This window comes from Bufo gargarizans, chromosome 6 (genome assembly GCF_014858855.1).
Source record: "Bufo gargarizans isolate SCDJY-AF-19 chromosome 6, ASM1485885v1, whole genome shotgun sequence".
Lineage (NCBI taxonomy): Eukaryota > Metazoa > Chordata > Amphibia > Anura > Bufonidae > Bufo > Bufo gargarizans.
This window is the reverse complement of record NC_058085.1, coordinates 20,081,118-20,105,839: the sequence shown is the minus strand read 5'-3', so window position 1 is coordinate 20,105,839 and position 24,722 is coordinate 20,081,118. Positions and strand designations below refer to the sequence as shown.

General features: G+C 41.7%; 1 pseudogene; it reads right to left on the bottom strand.

Annotated features, from left to right (window-relative positions):
• The window catches only part of LOC122940390, a 1,294,760-nt pseudogene that overhangs the window by 505,055 nt on the left and 764,983 nt on the right, over nt 1–24,722 (bottom strand).

Sequence of the window (24,722 nt, the reverse complement as noted above, 5' to 3'; positions counted from 1 at the left end):
CTACTTCAGTTTTTTTGTTTGCCTTCCTCTGGATCAACTTGCAGGATAACAGGCCGAACTGGATAGACAGATGTATTTTTTAAGCCATATAAACTATGTTACATCCTATCGGTCATTCCACTTGACTGCAAATAACTGGCCATTTACAAGTGTGAATGATGCCCCATTTTCCACATGTCTGGACACCAGCTCTTGTGGGAATCCAGCTCTATTTTTTGGACTTTCACATACAGGCCCCTGTATTTGCAGTTTTACAGGAATGGAGGGTCCCCATACCGATCACAGTATATATTTTTTTTAATTTTCTCTCACCAAACATTTGTGTTTAGAGGAGATTATATATATTTATATATATATATATATATAAACACCTTAGTTTCACTTTTAACTGGATCTGTCCTTTGATTACCAATATTCATTCAATACAGGAGACTATGTTTGTTTGGGGAGCTCTCACAGTGATCCCAATCATCGCTCCCAGCCCTCAGCTACCTCTGGTAACTGAATGCAAGGCGCTGTTTTATCTCCCTGTAAAAAGTAGTATCTGAAGGAGTGAAGCCAGTTAGTGACCACCATAAAAACACATAAGGGAGGTCACAAACGGGTTAAGCATGAAGATGGCTTCTCTTATATGTGGATTTTCTGATGTTACTAAGAGATGATTTATGGTTGAAATACATATCACATTCTGAACATGAAAATGGCTTCTATCCTATGTGAATTCCCTGATGTTTAACAAGATATGATTTACGGCTAAAACATTTCCCACATTCTGAACATGAAAATGGCTTCTCCCCTGTGTGAATTCTCTGATGTTCAACAAGATGTGATTTATGATTAAAACATTTCTCACATTCTGAACATGAAAATGGCCTCTCCCCTGTGTGAATTCTCTGATGTGCAACAAGATGTGATTTATGGTTAAAACATTTCCCACATTCTGAACATGAAAATGGCTTCTCTCCTGTGTGAATTCTATGGTGTATAAGAACATCTGATTTATTGTAAAAACATTTCCCACATTCTGAACATGAAAATGGCTTCTCTCCTGTGTGAATTCTCTGATGTTTAGCAATAGCCGATTTACGGTTAAAACATTTCCCACATTCTGAACATGAAAATGGCTTCCCTCTTATGTGAGCTGTTTGATGTTTAACACCTTTTCTGTGACTTTTATTCTGTGTTTCAGTCTGTGATGAATTAGAAGATTGGACTTGTTTAAAAGGATCAAATGATGCATTGTTGCTGTGATTGGATGAGGGTATAGCTTGGATATTGGCATGCTCTTCAAATGTAGCTCGTGTGATACCACAATCCTCTACTTTAAAATCTAAAGATATCAGATGTTTCTCTGAGTTCCTGGTACATTCATCTGCCAAAAATAAAAAACACATTTTATTATTGATGAATAATATACCATAAAATTGCATAGAAATTTTATAACTTTTCTATATAAAAAAAAGACATGGCATAAAATTCAAGTCTGAATTGACTAAAACTGTGGTGGCCAAACAGACCACAATCTATTAGTAGACCAAGGACCATAACTAGGCCAGGTTGGCTTCCACTTTGACCAACTTCCATGCAACCCCCACCCAATCAGTCATTTATAAATAAAACATTTCCTATCGCTGAATGCCCCCTTAGTGCACTAACGGGGTTGCATAGCATTGTATTGATTTATGATGCTATGTAACCCTTACAGTTCTGGAATGTATTGGATAACACTGGCAGCATCATGACCGTGCTATCCAATATATTCCAGAACTGTGATGCGCGAGTTGAATGCATTGCATCCGCACTGAATCCCGACCCATTCATTTATATAGGGCTGTTCACATGATCGGTTATTTTCACGCATCACATGTGCGTTGCGTGAAAATTGCAGCATGCTCTATATTCTGCGTTTTTCACGGCCCATAGAAGTGAATGAAAGCAAGTGCGGATGCGGTGCGATTTTCACGCACGGTTGCTAGGAGACGATTGGGATGGAGACCCGATCATTATTATTTTCCCTTATAACATGGTTATAAGGGAAAATAATAGCATTCTGAATACAGAATGCATAGTAAAATAGTGCTGAAGGGGTTAAAAAAAAATAAAAAATGTTTAACTTACCTTAATACACTTGCTCGCGCAGCCGGCATCTCCTTCTGTCTTCATCTTAGCTGTGTGCAGCAACAGGACCTGTGGTGACGTCACTCCAGTCATCACATGATCTTTGATCATGTGATGACCAGAGTGACGTCACCACAGATCTTGTTCCTGCAATGAATGTTCACCACAGGTCCTGTTCAGCAAAGAAGGAGACAGACGAGAAGCCGGGCTGCGCGATCAAGTGGACTAAGGTGAGTTAAATTTGAATTTTAATTTTTTTAACCCCTTCAGCACTATTGTACTATGCATTCTGTATTCAGAATGCTATTATTTTCCCTTATAACCATGTTATAAGGGAAAATAATACAATCTACAGAACACCGATCCCAAGCCCGAACTTCTGTGAAGAAGTTTGGGTTTGGGTACCAAACATGCGCGATTTTTCTCACGTGAGTGCAAAACGCATTACAATGTTTTGCACTTGTGCGGAAAAATCACGCGTTTTCCCGCAACGCACCCGCACATTTTCATGCAATGCCCGTCTGAAAGAGGCCTAAGGGTTACAAGGTTCACAGGCAGGTAGGAAATATCTGGTGTTCAGTGGTGAGAATTTTTTGTATGAGTTCTTAAGGCTACATTCACACGTGAAAAAAAAGGTCATAAAAAACGGACACAGTTTTTCAAGGCCATTTTTCAACCATTTTTTGCATCCCTTTCTTAGTCATCTGGACGTTTTGCATTCATTTTAAAAGCCATTATTTGAGAATGATTTAGATGGATTTTTTTTTAGCTTTTTTTATTTAATTACCTATCCCTGCAGTATACATAATGTCCCCCATAGTGGCCCCAGTTAGTAATAATGTTCCCCAGAGTGGCCACCTATCAGTAATAATTAATCATCCACTTGCACGTGTAGAGAAAAGTCGCTCTTCATTTGGTGCTAAAAGACCTGCACTCTCAGTGGGTTGATGTCGCCATGCGCTCCTAAGCAATAAGGCTGGGAGAGCATGGTGATGTCATCACGTTGGAAGCACAGGTCCTTCAGCACCAAGAGAGACTTGCCTTGTGTGTGCAAGCGGATAAGGCAATTTATTTTTATTTTAACCCCTAAAAGGCCATTTTCCACTAGTGTACCCATAATAACCGGCCATTACATGGATGCACTCCTGTCTAAATGGCCATTAAAAATAGTCCCATTGATTTACATGGGGTCCATATGGCATGACATGTCCAATTTTTCACAACCACTATTCACTCGCCCTAAAAAAAAATGGCCACGTGAATAGCGCCATTAACTTCAATTCATTCTAAAAACTGCTGTGTGCCATTTTTCACTGTTGTGTGAATGTAGCCTTATACTGCAGCCTTTCCCGATTACACAAACTACATATAGCGCCAAAGAATAATCCTGTGACTCGAGCATCAACAGCTAGGACACTGCACACCGAGGTCTCTCCAAATCTCAGTCCTGTCACTCAAGTAAACACTGCATGGCCCACACCATATTATCTTAATTTTTTCACGCATTTATATTAAAGGGGTTGGCTCATCTGAGACAATGGGGGCAATTCGCTAGGATATACCCTTATTGTCTGGTAGGTGCAGTCCCAGCACTGTGACCCACACCTACAGTTGCAAGAAAAAGTATGTGAACCCATTGGATTGATATGGATTTCTGCACAAATTAGTCATAAAATGCGATCTGATCTTCATCTAAGTCACAACAATAGACAATCACAGTCTGCTTAAACTAATAACACACAAAGAATTAAATGTTACCATGTATTTATTGAACACGCCATGTGAACATTCACAGTGCAGTTGGAAAAAGTATGTGAACCCTTGGATTTAATAACTGGTTGAACCTCCTTTGGCAGCAATAACTTTCACCAAACGTTTCCTTTAGGTTGCAGATCAGACGTGCACAACGGTCAGGAGTAATTCTTGACCATTCCTCTTTACAGAACTGTTTCAGTTCAGCAATGTTCTTGGGATGTCTGGTGTGAATCGCTTTCTTGAGGTCATGCTACAGCATCTCAATCGGTTGAGGTCAGGACTCTGACTGGGCCTCTCCAGAAGGCGTATTTTCTTCTGTTTAAGCCATTCTGTTGTTGATATACTTCTATGCTTTGGGTCGTTGTCCTGTTGCAACACCCATCTTTTGTTGAGCTTCAGCTGGTGGACAGATGGCCTTAAGTTCTCCTGCAAAATGTCTTGATAAACTTGGGAATTCATTTTTCCTTCGATGATAGCAATCCGTCCAGGCCCTGACACAGCAAAGCAGCCCCAAACCATGATGCCCCCACCACCACACTTCACAGTTGGGATGAGGTTTTGATGTTGGTGTGCTGTGCCTCTTTTTCTCCACACATAGTGTTGTGTGTGTCTTCCAAACAACTCAACTTTGGTTTCATCTGTCCACAGAATATTTTGCCAGTACTGCTGTGGAACATCCAGGTGCTCTTAGGCAAACTGTAAACGTGCAGCAATGGGTTTTTTTGACAGCAGTGGCTCCTCCCACGAAATCCATTCTTGTTTAGTGTTTTACGTATCGTAGATTTGCTAACAGGTATGTTAGCATATGCCAGAGAATAGTGTAAGTCTTTAGATGACACTCTAGGATTCTTCTTTACCTCATTGAGCAGTCTGCGCTGTTCTCTTGCGGTCATCTTTACAGGACGGCCACTCCTAGGGAGAGTAGCAGCAGTGCTTAACTTTCTCCATTTATAGACAATTTGTCTTACCGTGGACTGATTAACATCAAGGCTTTTGGAGATACTTTTATAACCCTTTCCAGCTTTATGCAAGTCAACAATTCTTAATCGTAGGTCTTCTGAGAGCTCTTTTGTGCGAGGCATCATTCACATCAGGCAATGCTTCTTATATAAACCCAGAACTGGTGTGTGTTTTTTATAGGGCAGGGCAGCTGTAACCAACACCTCCAATCTCATCTCATTGATGAGACTCCAGTTGGCTGACACCTCACTCCAATTAGCTCTTGGAGATGTCATTAGTCTAGGGGTTCACATACTTTTTCCACCTGCACTGTGAATGTTTACATGGTGTATTCAATAAAAACATGTTAACATTTAATTCTTTGTGTGTTATTAGTTTAAGCAGACTGTGATTGTCTATTGTTGTGACTTAGATAAAGATCAGATCACATTTTATGACCAATTTGTTCAGAAATCCATATCATTCCAAAAGGTTCACATACTTTTTCTTGCAACTGTATCTCCTAAAAGGAACCTCAAAAGTAGTGGAGGGTGCAGTGTGCATGCGCAGCACTGGCTCGGCATTGGCTATTTCAGGCCCTGGAAACAGTGGCCGTTCATGCACAGTGCACTCCCATTCACTACTATGGGGAGAGCGCTGTGTGTTGGCCGGACCAGAGTCCTCCAGCCACCACTTTGGCCTTCTCCGTGTCATATCCTAGTAGTATGCCCCCATTGTCTCAGATGAGACAACTCCTTTAAGTGCTTACGACTCATATATACTGTACACACCATCCAAAGATTATGAAAAGTATATCGCTAGAGAGGAACACATTTCTTGAAATACATTTCAGGTGTAATTCTGAAGAATCAATCAGAAGAGGAAACAAAGATTTTTTTTAAAATCAGATACTTTTTTTTTTATTAATTCCAAAAGAGAGTACAACACAAATGTACATAGCGTAATACATTATACAATAAAATTGATTTGCAACAATAATTAAAATTCAACATGAGTCTTATTGTATCTTAGTTGTTAACTGTCATGTATACTTCTTCTACCCGAGATAGCACCCATGCACATTTGTGCCTGCCATGGTTCTCATAAATTCTCAAATCTGCTGGGACAGCCCCTTTTCTGGAAAACTGCCTTTTCATATACAATCATAGTGTTGACTTTGCACCTAAATTCCCAGATTGTGGGAGGCTCAGCCTGTATCCAGTGCTGAGCTATCAGCTTCCTAGCCACATACAGTAGTCTGCCTATAGCCAGTGTGAACACGTGTTCAGTACCCAATTCCGCTACATAGTCTAAGATACACACTTTCGGGTCTTGTGGAATATTTACTGAGTAGGCTTTTTGTATGATAGCAGTCACCTCTCTCCAGTATACAGTCAGGACCGTGCATTTCCATAGCATGTCTATCAAGTCTGCAGGTTCCATATCACACCGAGGACACTTGGCATCTAATCTGTGACCAATTTGGTGTAAAAACACTGGCGTCTTGTACACTCTATGGATAATAAATAATTGCAAAAGCTTCCACTTTCACTCAAAGATGACTCAGGCACCGCCTCTAATATATCAGCCCATTGCTTTTTCGTGAGTTCACCCACATCTGTCTCCCATTTATGCATTCTAGTCAGTGGGTGAGATTCTAGGTATTTATCTAGTATCAATCGATATGTTAGAGATATCATCCACCTTCTTTCCCCTCCCGAAACAATCAGATGCAACGCTGCGTCTCTTTGTGCCATTACGCTACCATTCTTAAATCATCGTATTATATGCATGACGCAATTGCAGATATTGATAAAAGCGCCTGTGAGGGATGCCATATATTTCTTGAATACTGGTGAAGAATCTGGGCTGCTAGAATCATTATTCACTAGATACAGGAGCTGAAGAGACATTCACTCCACTGAGAGCTGTGTTTCATGGAAGCAGACAGGCCAAAATAGGTATTTAAAACAGTTATATAATGTTCCTACTGTTAATATAGTGATTAGAACTGTATACTGAACCAGTTATACCGTATGTGTGCTTACTTACAGTTCCACCAAATTGCAAGCATACAAACCAGATTCCATACTTATTGCAAATACAAACTACAAATACAAATTGCAAGCGACAAATTGCAAGCTACAATTGTAAACTACAAATAGCAATCAACAGGGGGCGTAGCTAGAAATGACAGGGCCCCACAGCAAATTGTTGAATGGGGCCCCCCTCCCCCAGTAATTTTTTTGCAACCCCTTCCTTTCATGCCGCCCCCTATTACTGAGGCTAGTAAAGATCACTCTCTCAGACCAGGGCCGGCAGCTGTTCCATCAGTTTTATACACTTTCTATACGGTCACTGTATATAATTTCATTGTGTAATACTGTTGAGGGGGCCCTGACCAAATCTTTTAGTCCTCCTAGCAGCTGCTTCCCCTATAGCTATGCCCCTGGCAATCAAATAGCAATCCATACAAATCTGTAGAACTATCGATTAAATCTCAGATATATCTCTCAGAGAGATCATAAAGTGCTTAAATAACGGCAGTGTTATATGTGAAGAAAAGTTGAAGTTACTAAAGAAGTTATTTGAAGCATTTGCTGTGCTCTTTAAACCTACTGTTTCCATAGAACGGCACAAGAGGAATTACAGAGTAATAGACAGTCTGGTTACACTAAAAGACAGAGATTCCAAAAATTTTCTAATTCCATAGCGCAAAAGGCACTTCATAGTACTACCCCTGTCACTGGAACTATTGCCCTCAGAGGGCAAAGCGATAGCACTCCTTAACTTGCACAGTAAAGAGCGCATTAGAGCAGCGGCGCGCCAGCATATACCGCCATGAAGCTACTGTTCCCTGAGTGAGCAAGCAAAGACATCTCAGCGGAGCTACCATAAAGGCCATAGAATGTGCGCATTAGTCAAACTACAGCCAACTCTTAAAGTGGCAGAATGGCAAAGGCAAGATATTCAGAGAAAGAGCGCCAACTCTTCTGCGATACCTAGAGAGAGACAGACGCATGGTGGGAGGCCAAAGTCCAGAGCTAGAGTGCCTGCAACGCTATCCATGGAGAGACCACATACTGCAGTCAACTAGTTTCCTGCCACTAGACTCAAAATCTGCAGCAGCGTATCCAAGCCAGCGCATCGCAAGTCATCACAGAGCAGAGCAAGTCTGCACAGAGCATCGCAAGTCTGCACAGAGCATCGCATCACATCAAGAAAAGACAAGTATCCTGTAAGACATTTGTTCCAGCAACCTTCAGATTGCAGTATCCTGCTCTTCAGAATAAGGTCAGAGCTTTCCTTTTATTACTTATCATTGCATGTAGGCTTTGGCATAAAGAGACATTTTAGTGTTCAGATAAAGACATTAAAGTAAAACAAAGGACAGTTTGTATTACATGGACTCTATTGCATTTAAATTGAAAGTCATTTATTGCCTGCATTTATCTCTGTTGTTTTTAAAGTGACAGTCATTTTTTTTTTGCATTTGTCAGTATTGCATTTAAAGTGAAAAGACTCTTAATATTCGTATTGATTGTTAGTATTGCATTTAAAGTAAAATATCTGAGCCTAGTATTACCATGCCACTGTTAGAGGATACAAAGATAGATAGAGTAGAAGTTGAAGAGCAAGGGAACCTCTCTGAGGTAGAAGAGTGTGATGCAGCATTAGTCTTGCCTCAAACAAATATAGCCAAAGCAGATGAATTAAGACGTTCATCACGTGCCAGAAAACCAACCTCAAAGATGCTAGAAAATTTGGAGCAAGAGGCAGCATTAAAGGAGAAAAAGTTTGCTTGGATGTATGATAGGTGGAATCATACATTAAAGACATTCGTAGAAGGGCACGGACGGCATGACGTGATGACGTAGACGTGGTGTGGTCCCCTCCCCTCCCTCTACCCAGGGGTCCATGCACGCCGTGCTCCGTACTACCCATGAGTGAACCTGGTTGCCAGCTACCCACTGCCTAGGAGCCGCTACCCTAGGGCCGCTGAGGTCGGATTCTGGGACTCCCTTGGACGCTGGATGGTGGAAGGTACGACCGATGGCATCGCTTTAATCGCAGTAAAAGCCAGCTGCTACTCGCAGTGAGAAGCTGTGAGTCGACCGGAGAGACCCACCTCAGAGCTGAATGGCGGCCCTTGGCGGGCAGATGAGTGAACTTATTCCCCATTATATGCAATAGCTCTACAGCCCTATAGCTCCGCAGCCCTATTAACGCCTTGACTTGGGCTTGGCTAAGGTTGTTAGAGGTGATATAGTTTGCTTTATCGGAATTCTTTACTTTAGGCACATATGTGCTGACACTGGAATGTTCGCCCAGTGGAGCGGTGTGGGTCTGTCCGGGGGGATTTCTCGCTGGGATTCGACCTGAGCCGGGATAGCCCCCCCGGTTATTATTGCTGAACAGAACCTGGTTGGGAGGCCTGACTGTCAAGGCAGATAACAAAAAGCTAACCACTGATCTAACTAATTTATTACCAGATAGAGTGGATCCGACCGAAATCTGTGGTTCTGGTGCGGACCCTGGATGGAAGGATTCCAATAAAAGCGGAAAAGTTTATTTAGATCCATCTGGCCAGTACTCGAAGTGCCGTAACTATTGTCTGAGTACCTGGACATTAGAGTATTAACACCGTAACCCGCAGCTTCCTTGGCATTAACTAATTCACTAATTGTTACTCTAGCACTGTCGATGAGGTTATATGCTTGGATATCGGTGCCGGGACTGTGATCTGAGGGGTGTCTACACCTATATTGCTTTTGGGGGGCAACTGCCGGCCTCGCACATAGCGGGGAATTTAAAGGATCTTGCTTAGGCTTGGCCTAGGTCGGAAGGGAGCTATTACAAGTTGAAAGGGTTCTGCAATTTATCTTGACCGACGCAGGCAATACTGTGTCCAACTAATACCTTGATATATTGGGCTATTAGAGTGCCAACCTTTCGGAGTCCTATCATTTATTAACTCTTTCGACTACCATTCTAACAATTTACTATTTGAATAACTCTGTTGTTTCTATGAATATATACGTCTGGATCCTTCTATTTGAAGTTTAACCTATGAAGTTACGAGTTACTAATATTCTCCTGTTTGGACACTAGAGTACTAACTCTGACAAATCTTTTTTTTTATTATCTATTAACCCGGTTAATTATTTCTGTTAACTATTTCCCCAACAACCTTTGTGAGTTCATATGCTTAGACCAGTGTAGGAATGGTAATGTGAAGACTGGCAGGGTTGTTTTCTTGTTCCTCTTTTTTTTTTTCTCTTTTTCTATAAGGAAATCAGAGGGATTTGTAAGGTCTGGAGGGGAAGCTCCTGCAGGGTAGATAGGATGCAGAAATCTACTCTAACTGCATGTAAGAAATGCTCTGAGTAATTAATCCTGGGGTGTTTGAATACTAGAGCATTAATCTTTTAAGTTGTTCCATTTGCTTTAGTTACTTATAATTATTTCAGCTCTGGGTATCTATAGCCCCCAGGATTTCTTCCTCAATTCCCCTTATCCTCTCTCAGAGGAGGAGGTGGAGTTCTGTGACCAGTATTGTAAATTTTGGTACTGTCAATTAGGATAAGTTTGGTACTCCCCCTCTTTTTTTTTTTTTTCTTTGTCTTTCTCCGTAAGGGAAAATGCCTCCGAAGGCTGTTAGCAGGAAATCTACGGGGTAATCATCTCCGAAAAATTCAGGCCCGAATAGTCCCTCAGCAAAAGTAGATAGATTTAAAAAAAAAAAAAAAAACACTCACCGCATAAGACAAGACAGGCCCAGAAAACACAGTTGTCCCAGGAAACGCTGAGTATCCCTGACATTTCGGATAAAATAGAGCTAGTAAGTGATACCGAAGGGGCAATGCGAGGAGAAAATAGGATGGAAGGGATTGACAATAAACTGACGGACATATTAGTAGCAGTCAATTTATCCAATCAATCACTGAGGGAGTTCGCTTCAAAGGTTGCTTCGGTACAATCAGATATTTCCCTTATAAAAGATGAAATGAACAAGATAAGGGATAAAGTTAAGGAGCTGCAGGGGTTCACTAAGGAAATGAAAAGGGGACCAGAGGTGACCTCAGGGAAAGCCAAGACTTTGGAACTTGAGAATACATTACTGACAGACAAATTGGCCTCCCTGGAGGACACGTCCAGGAGATTTAACTTGAGGTTGATAGGATTCCCGGAGGGGGCTGAAGGGGATGTAGTGGAAGAGTTCGTACAAAGTTGGTTGGTAACCAATATTGGGATCAGGGGCGTACATAGAAATCATTGGGCCCCATAGCAAGAATCTTAATGGGGCCCCACTAACTCCGTCCACTGGCCCATCCCACCACCTGCCCTGGCTTCTCCCCTGCCATACCCCCAGCAGTTGCAGCCGTGTAGACATTAGGAGCTACTTTCACACTTGCGTTTCTATTTTCCGGTATTGAGATCCGTCATAGGGTCTCAATACCGGAAAAAAAAACACTTTTGATTGTCCCCATTCATTGTCTGAGGGCACTGTCCACTATAAGCAGCACACAGGCACAGCTCAGGGGGGGTGGGCTATGGTGGTGCTGGCATAATAGTATACCAGTGCCACCATATCCCCCCTTGCCTTATGAACTGTCAGAACCTCCTAATGCATACCTCAGCTGCTGCAGAACATATAAAGCTTCGTTCACATCTGTGTTGGGGCCTCATTCGTGGATCAGGTCATAAATGCTGGACACAATTTTATAGCCTGGAAGATGGAAACCTGACATCTCATCATAGTCAGCGGAATCCGTCGGGTGTTGTCGTCCATGAAGTGCCAGATCCGGAACTGCAGTGATTTTCGCTGATTTGCTCCTATGACAGCAGAACAGCGACCGTCACCAGCACAGAAGTGAACAAGTAATACACACCTCAGCTGCTGCAGAACATTATAATAGTGACAAGGGAACTACAAGTCTCATTATCACCAGATTATTATTGGAAATTAGGGAGCAACACAGGGAGAGGTGAAAGTGGAGAGAACTACAATTTCCAGCATGTCCAGGCTGTTATGATCAGATACAAGCAGACATTACACAGAGTATTAGGCCGGGTTCATATCACCGTTTAGTTTTCAGTTCTTCTGATCCGTCAGATGAACGGAAAAATAAAGAAAAAAATGATCCTGTATTTCAAGCATCAGTTCTGCACATTTGGCATCCATTTATGCCATTTCTGTCGGAGATCCGTTATTTTAGACAGAAAAAAGTCCTGCATGCAAAACGGAAAACTAAACTGTGATGAGAATCCAGCCTAAGAAAAGAGAACTACAACTCTCAGCATGTCCAGATTATAGGACATCATCTAGTTGTACCAGGTAAGAGCTTTAAAAATAAATAACTATAACCCCCAGTATGGCCAGACTTATTATGGGGCATCAGTATACATTCCAGGGGGTATAAGAGAGAACTACAACTCCCAGCTTTTCTAGGATGTTATGGGTTATCCCAGAACACCACTAACCTCTCCTCCAGGCACCACACAGAAGCTCCGCCCCCTCACAGTGATATGCCACAGGTCTTTCACCAGTCCTATGCACTGGTCAGACGATGATGACATCACCAAAGGTCCTTTAGACTTCTGCTGCTCTGCTATTTATTGGCTTTCTGCACTGGTCACATGGTTGATGACATCACCAAAGGTCCTTTAGACTTCTGCTGCTCTGCTATTCATTGGCTTCCTGCACTGGTCACATGGTTGATGACATCACCAAAGGTCCTTTAGACTTCTGCTGCTCTGCTATTCATTGGCTTCCTGCACTGGTCACATGGTTGATGACATCACCAAAGGTCCTTCTCCACCTCTTACTTTCTCAGGTAGCCATACAAGTGTAATTAGTGGGCGGGGCCTATCCTCCCCTGCGGGCCCCCTTCCCCCAGGGGCCCCATAGCAGCTGCGTGGTCTGCCTCTATTGGAGGTACGCCACTGATTGGGATAGAATCCCTTTCGCCCTCTTTCTGTGTGGAAAGAGCGCACAGGATTCCAGCTAAAAAAAAATCCCTCCAGGTGCTCCCCCTAGGACAATGTTAGTTAGATTGTTATAAAGAGTGATATAAAGAGTATGGTGGCTCACTAGCACCTGTAGCTATGAGTGGGTGCTGCTAAGCCTAATGACTCACCCAGTCAAAAGGAAAATGTAAAATATAGAGAGGCTGAGCACTCTCCAAATGGACCACACAGGGACTGATTCAAAAATACTAATGTTAATATTTATTACACCAATTTGTAGATCAAATTCAGATAAACAATATCACAAAAAACACAATAAGTAATAAAATATTCAATATCAAAAATATTCAGATTAAGAACAGCATCATAAATAAATAGCTGGATATACAATGGCATGCAAAGGGTTCTTAATACAACTTAGGTAAATGAATATGTCCTCATAGAATAAAAAAATCGCTAACAGTTCGATGTTATATGATCGACGGTACGAAAATCGAAGATTAGTTTATATCGAATAGATATTCTAATGCTCGAATTAATGTCTGGACTAAAATTCGATATTTTCTTTCGATTATACTTTTCGATTATAACCACATGTTCGATCAGTATCCCCTGTATGGCAAAATGAAAATCACACTTGCAATTGCCGTCTGACTAGAGCACACAGTGGCGTCCCACGTGGCTAATGGTGTCAGATTCGGCGGTACCCGTTAGTAGTGATTCCGCAGGAGCAGTGTGAGCGAGTTGACAGCCCTCAGTGTAGAGATTCTCCGATGTAACGGGAGCTTTGATTGTGACTCTATCGATGTAAGGGTCAGATTATTCGCTAGATGCCAAAAGTATATCAGGGTAAAATCCTCAATTCAGGTTATTAGGGTCAGGACGTCCATCAGCTGATGTGCGGGTCTTTTAAAAAAACAGACGCTTTTCGGGGTCTTTTCCTAGCCCTTTCCTCAGTGGTAACCCACAGAGGGGGATATACCCCTTTTTATACCCGAAATCCTCTGTAATTGGATAGAATCTGGAGAAGATCTGGAATGGATCTGACAGCTTGTTTGGGCCGTTGCATATAAAACCCGGTGTGGAATAAAGGGTGAAGATGCATATCAGATGTATCCATAGGTGACAGTTTTTATAAGTACCAATTTTCCAGAGATAGCTCTCTTTAAAAATATTTGACAATGTCTTATATAGTTATGTATAAGCCTATGGCACAGTTTATGCAACATCAGTATAATTTTCGCAAAAACCGCAGGTGCGGTTTTTATGCGTTTTCCATGCGTTTATACAAATTCTTATCTCTGTTGGTTATGCATATGTATATATATTCTATACAGTAATAACAGTCATCTTAGATAATCATGATGTGTAAAAAGATATCATATAAAACAAGAGGTATTAAATATTATCACAATATTATATATGTTAAAAGTTTAAAAATTTTATAGAACCATTGAGTACTAACATTGTCTTATGCAGTATTTCGGATGCGGTTTCTGTATAATTAAAGAACGCAATATAATCAGATATTGCGAAAAATTATATAAAAAACGCAATTGCATTCTTTAAATATAAAGAAACCGCATCCGAAATACTGCATAAGACAATGTTAGTACTATTTGATCTACAAATTGGTGTAATAAATATTAACATTAGTATTTTTGAATCAGTCCCTGTGTGGTCCATTTGGAGAGTGCTCAGCCTCTCTATATTTTAGTTAGATTGTTGTCCCAAAAAGATAGGGATAGGATCCTGAGGGAGAAGCGGGACATTAAAGATCTGTGGCTTAGTGATAGTAGGATTGAGATCTACCCGGATTTTTCTAAAAACACCCAAGATAAACGCAGGGCATTTCGCAAGGTAAAAAAGAAGCTTGCTTCAGCAAAAATCCAATATTCTATGATGTACCCAGCAACCCTCAGATTAATAATATAAAGGAAAGACTCTGTTTTTCCCTGAGTTGGAAGGACTAATGTCATGGATGGAGACAGAGGGTATCGCTAATTAAATATGGTGTGAATACGGGTGGTGGGGGTCGGGAGGGGAGGGGGGGGTGCAAATAGGAAGAGGCTATCAGAGAGGGATGCTACTCTTTGATGACCAGGAAGGCGGTTGGGGGGGGGCGGAATAGTGGGGGGGACTCGCGGTCTCGGGGCACATCTACGGGGGACAGGCCTGGGAGGTTTGAGCCTCCAATGGTGGATCTAGAGGCAGGTCAATGACAGAAAGACTTCTGGTTTGGAATGTCCGTGGTCTTGCAGACAGAACCAAAAGAGCGATTGTCTCTGATATAATTAGTAAACATCTCCCTGCGATTGTGGGTCTAGTTGAAACCCACCTGACACTCGAGAAACTCTCTTCTATGAAAAAAAGTGGGCCCAAGTGGAGTACCACTCCTGCTTTTCCTCCTATTCTCGGGGGGTCAGTGTGTACATACATAATAAAGTACAGTATAAACCTATTGGTCAAAGAATAGATAAAGAGGGTAGGTTTGTATTTCTTCACTGCAGGTGGTACCAGACAATCTGTATACTGGCATTTGTGTATATCCCTTCCCCTTTCTCTCTGTATGTTATTTCTCAACTCTTTGACTTTGTGAGCCAAAGAGATGAATGCCCAGTTATTTTGCTGGGAGATTTTAATGAGGTTATGGATCAGGGGTTGGATAGGTCTCTCCTAGTTGTCGGAGCGGTTCGGGAACAGGTGGTATATATCGGCTTTATTTAATATATGTCAAGAAATGGCCCTAATAGACATCTGGCGACATCTGTATGGTAGTACAAGAGTATATTCCTGTTATAGCCGCTCCTGCACCGCTCTATCTAGGATAGATCTTGCATTTACAAACCGGATTCCAAAAAAGTTGGGACACTATACAAATCGTGAATAAAAACTGAATGCAATGATGTGGAGCTGCCAACTTCTAATATTTTATTCAGAATAGAACATAAATCACGGAACAAAAGTTTAAACTGAGAAAAGGTACCATTTTAAGGGAAAAATATGTTGAATCAGAATTTCATGGTGTCAACAAATCCCCAAAAAGTTGGGACAAGGCCATTTTCACCACTGTGTGGGATCTCCCCTTCTTCTTACAACACTCAACAGACGTCTGGGGACCGAGGAGACCATTTTATCAAGTTTAGAAATAGGAATGCTCTCCCATTCTTGTCTAACACAGGCCTCTAACTGTTCAATCGTCTTGGGCCTTCTTTGTTGCACCTTCCTCTTTATGATGCGCCAAATATTCTCTATAGGTGAAAGATCTGGACTGCAGACTAGCCATTTTAGTACCCGGATCCTTCTCCTACGCAGCCATGATGTTGTGATTGATGCAGAATGTGGTCTGGCATTATCTTGTTGAAAAATGCAGGGTCTTCCCTGAAAGAGATGACGTCTGGATGGGAGCATATGTTTTTCTAGAACCTGAATATATTTTTCTGCATTGATGGTGCCTTTCCAGACATGCAAGCTGCCCATGCCACACACACTCATGCAATACCATACCATCAGAGATGCAGGCTTCTGAACTGAGCGTTGATAACAACTTGGGTTGTCCTTGTCCTCTTTGGTCCGGATGACATGGCGTTCCAGATTTCCAAAAAGAACTTCGAATCGTGACTCGGCTGACCACAGAACAGTCTTCCATTTTGCTACACTCCATTTTAAATGATCCCTGGCCCAGTGAAAAAATGCCTGAACTTGTGGATCTTGCTTAGAAATGGCTTCTTCTTTGCACTGTAGAGTTTCAGCTGGCAACGGCGTATGGCACGGTGGATTGTGTTCACTGACAATGGTTTCTGGAAGTATTCTTGAGCCCATTCTGTGATTTCCTTTACAGTAGCATTCCTGTTTGTGGTGCAGTGTCGTTTAAGGGGGCCGGAGATCACGGGCATCCAGTATGGTTTATGGCCTCGACCCTTACGCACAGAGATTGTTCCAGATTCTCTGAATCTTCGGATGATGTTATGCACAGTTGATGATGATAGATGCAAAGTCTTTGCAATTTTTCGCTGGGTAACACCTTTCTGATATTGCTCCTCTATCTTTCTGCGCAACATTGTGGGAATTGGTGATCCTCTACCCATCTTGGCTTTTGAGAGACACTGCCACTCTGAGAAGCTCTTTTTATACCCAATCATGTTGCCAATTGACCTAATTAGTGTTAATTGGTCTTCCAGCTCTTCGTTATGCTCAAATTTACTTTTTCCAGCCTCTTATTGCTACTTGTCCCAACTTTTTGGGGATTTGTTGACACCGTGAAAATTTGAATCAACGTATTTTTCCTTTAAAATGATACATTTACTCAGATTAAACGTTTGATCTGTCATCTGCGTTCTATTACAAATAAAATATTGTCATTTGCCATCTCCACATCACTTTTTTGGAATCCGGTTTGTACAACGGCCAACTTTATTAATAGGATTGCCCATATGAAATATGAGCCACATCTCAGATCATTCCCCAATCCTCCTTGCAATAAAAAAAATGGGAGGCTGAATCCTCATTGGTTTAATATAATTCAGGAACAGGGAGAAATAAGGAGTGAACTGGAAGAATTTTGAAATTTTTACTTTAGTTCTGCCCATATACATTACGTCTGGGATGCATTAAAAGCTTTTCCCGAGGCATTCTCTTTTCCAGAATCCAAAAAGCGAAAGCACTCTATGCTGAAAGAGAGAGGGCTCTGGAACAGCGAATGCAGGCCCTACAAGGGAAAATAGCTACGGACCAAAGCTCAGATATACAACAGTGCCTACTTAAAGCCAGGGAGGAATATAATCACCATCTTCATGATAAAGGCCAACAAAAGATCTTTTTTTTCAGGCCAGAAACGGTTCTGCGAGGCAGGAAAGCCAGGGAGACTATTAGCCTCCCTGATTCAAAACCAGCAAACTACCACCGTAATCAAAAGCATTAGATCCTCCAAGGGAAAGATATGTACAGATAGGGCAGATATCAAACAAGAATTTGCCAGTTACTTTGCTACCCTATATAGATCGGAGTTAAAAGGGCAAAAGATCAATTATAAAAAATATCTGGACAAAATTGATCTCCCCTCTCGCTCCCAGGAGGATAGAGTTGTGCTAGAGACCCCGGTTCAACTTTTGGAACTGGAAGAAGCGTTGAGATCAACCAGGGCTAATTTCTCTCCGGGGGCTGATGGCCTCCCTTTTGAATTATATCGGCGGTACAGTGATGTGTTCCTACCTCACTTGCTGCAGGTATTAACCGCCTCCGGACCGCCTAACGCAGGATCGCGGTCTGGAGGCGGCTGTCCAAGGCAGAGTCACGCATATATGCGTCATCTCGCGAGATTTCCTGTAAACGCGCACGCGTTCACAGGATCGGAAGGTAAGAGAGTGGATCTACAGCCTGCCAGCGGCGATCGTTCGATTTTTTTTAACCCCTAACAGGTATATTAGACACTGTTTTGATAACAGCGTCTAATATACCTGCTACCTGGTCCTCTGGTGGTCCCCTTTGCTTAGATCGACCACCAGAGGACACAGGCAGCTCAGTAAAGTAGCACCAAGCACCACACTACACTAACCCCCCCTGTCACTTATTAACCCCTTATTAACCCCTGATCACCCCCCTGTTAGGCTCCATTCAGATGTCCGTATGTGTTTTACGGATCCACGCATCCATGGATCAGATCCGCAAAACACATACGGATGTCTGAATGGAGCCTTACAGGGGGGTGATCAATGACAGGGTGGTGATCACCCCATATAGACTCCCTGATCACCCCCCCTGTTATTGATCATCCCCCTGTAAGGCTCCATTCAGAAATTTTTTGGGCACAAGTTAGCGGAAATTGATTTTTTTTTTCCTTTACAAAGTCTCATATTCCACTAACTTGTGTCAAAAAATAAAATCTCACATGAACTCACCATACCCCTCACGGAATCCAAATGCGTAAAATTTTTTAGACATTTATATTCCAGACTTCTTCTCATGCTTTAGGGCCCCTAAAATGCCAGGGCAGTATAAATACCCCCACATGTGACCCCATTTCGGAAAGAAGACACCCCAAGGTATTCGCTGAGGGGCATATTGAGTCCATGAAAGATTTAACTTTTTGTCCCAAGTTAGCGGAAAGGGAGACTTTGTGAGAAAAAATAAAAAATAAAAATCAATTTCCGCTAACTTGTGCCCCCCCAAAAAAAATCTTCTATGAACTCGCCATGCCCCTCATTGAATACCTTGGGGTGTCTTCTTTCCAAAAAGGGGTCACATGTGGGGTATTTATACTGCCCTGGCATTTTAGAGGGGCCCTAAAGCGTGAGAAGAAGTCTGGAATCCAAATGTCTAAAAATGCCCTCCTAAAAGGAATTTGGGCCCCTTTGCGCATGTAGGCTGCAAAAAAGTGTCACATGTGGTATCCCCGTACTCAGGAGAAATTGGGCAATGTGTTTTGGGGTGTCTTTTTACATATACCCATGCTGGGTGAGATAAATATCTTGGTCAAATGCCAACTTTGTATAAAAAAAAAAGGGAAAAGTTGTCTTTTCCCGAGATATTTTTCTCACCCAGCATGGGTATATGTAAAATGACACCCCTAGGTGGGCAAAGAGGCCCACATTCCAAAGAGCACCTTTAGGATTTCACAGGGCATTTTTTACACATTTTGACTTCAAACTACTTCTCACGAATTAGGTCCCCTAAAAAGCGAGGGCAGTATAACTACCCCACAAGTGACCCCATTTTGGAAAGAAGACACCCCAAGGTATTCCGTGAGGGGCATGGCGAGTTCCTAGAATTTTTTATTTTTTGTCAAAAGTTAGTGGAATATGAGACTTTGTAAGAAAAAAAAAAATCATCATTTTCCGCTAACTTGTGACATTTTACATATACCCATGCCGGGTGAGAGAAATATCTCGACAACTTTTCCCATTTTTTTTTTTATACAAAGTTGGCATTTGAACAAGATATTTATCTCACCCAGCATGGGTATATGTAAAATGACACCCCAAAGCACATTGCCCAACTTCTCCTGAGTACGGCGATACCAGATGTGTGACACTTTTTTGCAGCCAAGGTGGGCAAAGGGGCCCACATTCCAAAGAGCACCTTTAGGATTTCACAGGGCATTTCAAACTACTTCTCACACATTAGGGCCCCTAAAAAGCCAGGGCAGTATAACTACCCCACAAGTGACCCCATTTTGGAAAGAAGACACCCCAAGGTATTTCGTGATGGGCATAGTGAGTTCATGGAAGTTTTTATTTTTTGTCACAAGTTAGTGGAATATGAGACTTTGTAAGGAAAAAAAATAAAATAAAAAAAATCATCATTTTCCGCTAACTTGTGACAAAAAATAAAAAGTTCTATGAACTCACTATGCCCATCAGCGAATACCTTAGGGTGTCCACTTTCCAAAATGGGGTTGTGGGGTTTTTCTACTGTCTGGGCATTGTAGAACCTAAGGAAACATGACAGGTGCTCAGAAAGTCAGAGCTGCTTCAAAAAGCGGATATTCACATTTTTGTACCATAGTTTGTAAACGCTATAACTTTTACCCAAACCCTTTTTTTTTTACCCAAACATTTTTTTTAATCAAAGACATGTAGAACAATAAGTTTAGAGAAAAATTTATATATAGATGTTGTTGTTTTTTTTGAAAAATTTTACAACTGAAAGTGAAAAGTCATTTTTTTGCAAAAATTTTGTTAAATTTCGATTAATAAAAAAGTAAAAATGTCAGCAGCAATGAAATACCACTAAATGAAAGCTCTATTAGTGAGAAGAAAAGGAGGTAAAATTAATTTGGGTGGTAAGTTGCATGACCGAGCAATAAACTGTGAAAGTAGTGTAGTGCAGAATTGTAAAAAGTGGTCTGGTCATTAAGGGTGTTTAAGCTAGGGGGACTGAGGTGGTTAAATGTGTCTTGGCATGAGGTCCGATTACCACCATCAATGTCTGAAGCTATCATCTCTTAGGTTTAAAAAAAGGGCAAGAATGAATTGGAGATGGGGTCATACAGACCCATCTCCTTACTTAACACTGACTATAAACTCAGTGCTAAAGTGCTTGCCAATAGACTTAAGAGGGTAATAGCTAAGATAATACATCCTGATCAAACGGGATTCATACCAACACGCTCAGCCCAGACTAACATCCGGAGGACACTAATGAATATCTACCTGGGAGAGGGAGAGGACCGCTCCATCCTATCTCTAGACGCCCTTTGACAGGGTGGAGTGGAACTTCTTGTGGGAAGTAATGAGTAGGATGAACTTCGGCCCCAATTTTGTCCAGTGGGTTAAATTATTGTATGAATCCCCTAGGGCAAGGATAAACGTAAATGGCTCTTTGTCGGACCCCTTTGAACTACAGCGGGGCACTAGACAAGGATGTCCCCTATCTCCTCTCTTATTTGCCATTTTTCTAGAGCCCCTGGCATGTCGAGTAAGACAGGATACTCATGTTCTTGGTTTTGGAGGCCAGGATCTGCAAGATAAAATCAGTCTGTACGCAGATGATGTCCTCATATATTTAAGGAATTGTTATTTAGCCTTGCCCTGCGTTATGAAGCTAATAAATGAATTTGGATCTTTTTCTGGATACAAAGTGAATTGGCAGAAATCAGCCTTACTACCGTTAAATAGGATCCCCTCAGGCAAAGTGGCGGCCGTTAGATGCCTAACCCTAACAGATTCACTAGAATATTTGGGGGTCCGGATTAGTCCTGTGATGAGAGATTATACCAAACTGAATATTATGCCACTGATAGATAAAACCAAAAATAAGGTACGCGTGTGGCAAAAGCTGACGCTGGGTCAGGCAGACAGGATCGCCATAATTAAAATGGTCCTTCTCCCACAGATACTATATCAAATGGCTTCATGCCCGATCTAGATTGAGGATGCACACTTCGAAGTTCTCGAGAGACTGCTTAATGAATTGATTTGGGGCAGAAAAAGAGCACGTATCAAACAGAATTACATATGGTTAGCAGAGGAGAATGGGGGGTTATCCGTCCCTTACTTGCGGGGCTATTATTTGGCCTCCCAAATACAGTGTTATTTTTCTGCCCCCCTTAAGACATACTCTCAACTTGTTAGAAATTATAGAGGACTCCAGCGGGATATATTTAGTATTCTAGAAACCGGTTATATGGGAGAGGAGGGGAAAAAAATATATCATCTCACACTCTATGCACTTTGTTTGGAATGCACTTCGAATGCATTTAGATTTACCCCTTTATGGTATAATGCACATCTTAGTGAATTTAATAAGATTGAGGATATTGAATTTTGGGTAAGGAAGGGAATAGTTAGGGTTGATCAAATGACATAATGGGGATATTAGGACTTTCGAGAATATATTTGGGCACAGAGATAGTAAACTATTAGATAGGTATAAATATTTTCAGGCTAAACACGCTTTCACATGCATTAACCCTTTCATGACCAAGGGTCATTGATGCCCCAATGTCCAGGTCAAAATTTACAAATCTGACATGCGTCACTTTATGTGGTAATAGCTTTGGAACACTTTTACTTATCCAAGCCATTCTGAGATTGTTTTCTCGTGACACATTGTACTTCATGATAGTCATATATTTGAGTCAATATATTTCACCTTTATTTATGAAAAAATCCCAAATTTACCAAAAATGTGGAAAAATTCACAAATTTTCCAAATTTCAATTTCTCTGCTTCTAAAACAGAAAGTCATACCTAATAAAATATTTATTACTTAACATTCCCCATATGTCTACTTTATGTTGGCATCATTTTGGAAATGTCATTTTATTTTTTAGGACGTTAGAAGGCTTAGAAGTTTAGAAGCAATTCTTACAATTTTTAAGAAAATTTCCAAAACCCACTTTTTAAGGACCAGTTCAGGTCTGAAGTCACTTTGTGGGGCTTACATAGTGGAAACCCCCATAAATGACCCCATTGTAGAAACTACACCCCTCAAGTTACTCAAAACTGATTTTACAAACTTTGTTAACCCTTTAGGCGTTCCGCAAGAATTAAAGGAAAATGGAGATGAAATTTCTAAATTTCACATTTTTGGCAGATTTTCCATTTTATAAAAAAAATGTCTTTAACACATTGAGGGTTAACAGCCAAACAAAACTCAATATTTATTACCCTGATTCCGCGGTTTACAGAAACACCCCACATTTGGTCGCAAACTGCTGTACAGGCACACGGCAGGGCGCAAAAGGAAAGGAATGCCATACGGTTTTTGGAAGGCAGATTGTGCTGGATTGGTTTTCTGAACGCCATATGTTTTTTATTTTTCTGCCGATCGTCTTGTGCAGGGGCTCGTTTTTTGCAGAAAGTGTTGAGGTTTATATTGGTACCATTTTTGGGTACATAGGATTTTTTGATCATTCATGATTACACTTTATGGGGCAAGGTGACGCAAAAATTGGCTGTTTTGGAACAGTTTTCATTTATTTATTTTTACAGCGTTCATCTGAGGAGTTAGGTCATGTGATAGTTTTATAGAGAAGATCGTTACGGACGTAGCAAAAAAATGATGTTTTAGTGTCTCTATAGTCTGAGAACCATAGCTTTTTTATTTTTTGGGCGATTGTCTTAAATAGGGTATAATTTTTTGTGGGACGAGGTGGCGGTTTGATTGGTACTATTTTGGGGGTCATACGCCTTTTTGATCGCTTGCTGTTGCACTTTTTGTGATGTAAGGTGACAAAAATGGCTTTTTTTTCACACCGTTTTTATTTTATTTTTTTATGGTGTTTATCGGACGGGGTCTATCATGTGATATCTCTATAAAGACGGTCATTACGCACCTATGTGTTGTTTTTTTATTTTTCATTTTTTTTAGGAAAAAAGGCATTTTTTTTAATTTTACATTTTTATTTATTTATTTTTTACTTTTATTTTTTTTTCACATTTAATTTTTTTTATCAAGTCCCTCTTGGATCATGAAGATCCAGTGGGGCTGATGGCTGTACTATACTTTGCAATGCTCTTGCATTGCAAAGTGTAATACATTCAGATGCCCTGTAGGTGGCAACAGCGGACGCTTTTGCAAAGCGTCCGGTTGCCAGGGCAACCATCGGGGCTGCCATCGCAGCGCAGCAGCCCCGATGGTGGAGAGAGGGAGCCCCCTCCCTCCATTAACCCCATAGATGCCGCTGCCGCGGCATCTCTGGGGTTACAGCAGAGTGTCAGCATAGAGCTGACACTCTGATGATAGCGGCGGTTCAGGAATGGAGCCGCCGCCATCAAACACAGCATGGGGGCAGACCGAGGGGGGGGGGGGGGGGGTCTGGCAGCGCTGGAAGGGGGGGGGGCCTGGAAATTGTCACGGCCAGCAGGAGGGGGCACTGGAGGACACACGATGGGGCACAGATGGAGGGGCACTGTGGACATGGAGATGCTGCACAGATCGGCAAAGATCAGGTGGCGCCTGCACAGATCGGGGTGGGGGGGGGGCTGCACGGATGGGGGAGGGGCACGAGGACACTGATTTCAGGCTCTGATCTGCAGAGCGCAGATCAGAGCCCAAAACCGGCATTTTTTCACTGCCGCGATCCGATTGGTTAGTCTGCACAGACTAACCAATCGGATCGATTGCCGGCAAGGGGCCACTCTGATTGGTCCCTTGCCGGCATTACTGCACTGTATGCTGTCCGTGACAGCATACAGGGCAGGGACAGAAGCTTTAATCCAAGCGCTTTGCAGCGCTTGGATTAAAGAGCTGCCAGAACGTTTATATACGTGGTAGCTGCACAGGGTATGTGCAGCTATCACGTATATATACAGATTGCGGTCGTGAAGGGGTTAAAGATAAAAAGGTTTTCAAGATTAAACCACAGGATTTTATGGATTGGTGTTTTAATTCATACCAGAACACTAGGTCCTATTCACTAATCTATAATAAATTGAGAGTGGAAATGGGTAAAATGAATAAGTTTAGAAGTGAAGCAAAATGGAGCCAAGATATCG